Below are 2,888 nucleotides of genomic sequence, written 5' to 3'. Positions count from 1 at the left end.
GAGCATACCTCCGCTTAGACCGAACAGTCCCCTTTAATTCAATAAAGCCTAATCCATATCAAATAAAACATATTTGAATATACTAGATCCAGATTTATATTTGGATCTGCAACAAGTCGTACTCCTCGTAGATACCAGCCACCTGAATACACCTACTTTTTTCATGAAGATCCATGCATTGTTCTCTGAGAAATTAACAAAAATCTTGCAATTTTAATGAAAGTGAGAAAAAATGATTGTATCCATCTCTTTATCTCAATCTGCACCAAAAGTTATCAAGGTCTATTCAGGGCTGAGACCCATCCTCCATCCAAGTTTTGTGGACATATGTTCTGTAGTTTTTCGGTAATCTTGCTGACAAAACAACCAACCAACAAATCGACAGACGGGGTGAAAACATAATGTCTTTGGTCGAGGTAATAAGAACCAGTTTTTAAATATTTTTTATTTATTTTTTTGGTTTGTTTGGTGTTGAAAAGAAGCCTGAGTGGTCAGGTTAGAGGAGAATGAATGAAGTACAAGCACGTTTAACTCAAGTTTAATCACTGTAAATCTACTGAATGTACTCATATTGGGCACAACAATGTATTTAGTTACATGATTTATGTCATCTTCATTTTAATTACTCTGTAGATTTTTCATTATTTTGTGAAAGAGTTGTATTACCATGATCCAATGAACACACTCTGGATCACAGAAGGCTTTGATTCAACCTTGATAAATGTCCCTTCTATAAATACCTATGAATATGCAATTACAACACATATAGGCATGTCTCAGTACATACATGACATCCTATATATTAAATGGATAAAGAGCCGGTGTTGCTGCGCATAATGCTCCCTGCTTATGACAGCTTAATTAGCAGCATCTGCACTGAATCACAGCGGTAAGTGTGTATGACGAACTCTCCAAGTCACCACAGTCTTCAGGGACTTGGTTTTGATGGCTGGGGACTATTTCTCATTCTGTGGCTGGTCTCGCTGGAGTCCTCAGAGGATTGGCCCCGTGCACATTCATGGGTCAGGCCATGACCCTGTCAATCTGGGAGATTAGACAAAGGGGAGCAACAATGGAGGACTCTGGAGACTCCTGGGAGATAATGTGTTAATTTGGTATTCATTTTGGTGTTTATATGTGTGTGCATGCCAGGAGGGAGGAGAGAAATCGATTCTTAGATGCATTTTGAGTCTCTCTTATTGAAGTCAATAATCAGCAGTGTTGTGCATGAACATGCTAAAAGAGCGTGAACGTGAGTGTCGCTGACGCCTGCAAGAGTCGACTCCACTAATGGACTGTTTTACTGCATCTGACTTGGAGGGTAATGCTTCATCCAAAGCGGGGTTATTATGGACTCCACTGCTTTTCTTACAAAGATCCACTCTACTCTGCCAGTGATTGGTCGACAAGTCATTAACACAGCCTCTGAATAGACAACTGTCTAAACCCAAGGCATCATGGGATTACCAGTGGTCAGCTAACAACAACAATAACTCTGTTTTCAACATGGAAAATAAATAATGAATATAAAATTAATATTCACAGAAGACATTCAGCTTTGGGTTTAATATTACGGATCTATTTTACTTATTTTATTTTTTATTTCAAGTCTCCATAGTGACACTGCAGTTTAAGTTTATGATTACAAAGCTGCTCAAAGAAATATGGTCGCACTGGATGCCTTGTTAGTCTGTAACTAACATGCAGAGATATTTAGTGTGTCATACACAACATTTTCTGATGTTGTATATGACATAGTATACACCTACCTAACAACGAAGTCGAGTGGTAACACGTAAGTTGACACTGTAAATGTAATAATAATAACAATAATAATACGCAAATCTTATAAGTAGCAAAAGTAATGCAGACAAAAATGGTTGTGAACTAGTTCATTCTAAATCTGTGAACTGAACTTGAGCGTGAACTTGCAACACTGATAATCAGAAATTAAAAACCCAATTCTTGACATGATCTCCTGTAACAACTGTTTAAGACCATGCTGTGTGTTCCTTATGGCTGAACCAATTGGACGGTGAAATGTAACGGACGGATAGATACAATTACGCAGTGTTTTTTTAAAAAAGCAAGTGGTCATGCAGTGAGAAAAGTAAGTCTTGTATAGAATGCTCTGCATGTGAATGAAGTTGATCCTGCATACATTTGCAGGTAATAGGCACAATACCACAGACATCTGTACAGTGACACCACCACATCATCATATCATGACCTCAAATATTACCACAAACCTTAAAATGATACTGGTACTTATCCTTAGTCAGTGTGTTACCTGCAGTAGATGACTGTCAGCTCTCCTACTGTGTGGAGAGGCAGCACGTAGTGCCGGCAGGAAGCAGAGCATTGTACTGCTGTAGACAAAAGCAGCAGCAAGATGTATTTTAGCCACCTAAAATAAGTCCAACCTCAGTACATTATGCTTGTGCGTAGGAATATGGACGTTGTACGCTTGAGGAAACAGTAGAGCCAAAGGAAAAGGCTGCATGAAGGCAACGCTGTGTGCCAAAAATGTTCAAAACAAAGTGTACACTTTAACGGATATATATATTTCAGGTTGTTCTTATTTTACACTGACTAGGGATAAGTATGTCATACTATCCCTTTAACACCTCGAATTTTGATAACATCGGTCAGTTAACAACTCTGAGGCACAGCGGTTTGAGCTTAAACACAAATGCCATTCAAAGATAGAGTTTATTGCAAAGCTGTTGCATCATAATACAGGTGTTTCTGGTATTATGTCTACACTCTGCATGGGTAAACACAATTATAAGCAATATACACACCTCTCCTCTGACTTATGGGCCCAAATATAATTTGAATTCACTCGATAAAATGAATTAGGTACAGTTTGCCTGCCTCCACTAAGC

The sequence above is a fragment of the Pagrus pagrus genome (genome assembly GCF_965226575.1).
Source record: "Pagrus pagrus genome assembly, chromosome: 3".
Taxonomy (NCBI): domain Eukaryota; kingdom Metazoa; phylum Chordata; class Actinopteri; order Spariformes; family Sparidae; genus Pagrus; species Pagrus pagrus.
The sequence above is the reverse complement of the archived record's forward strand: the minus strand, read 5'-3'. Positions refer to the sequence as shown.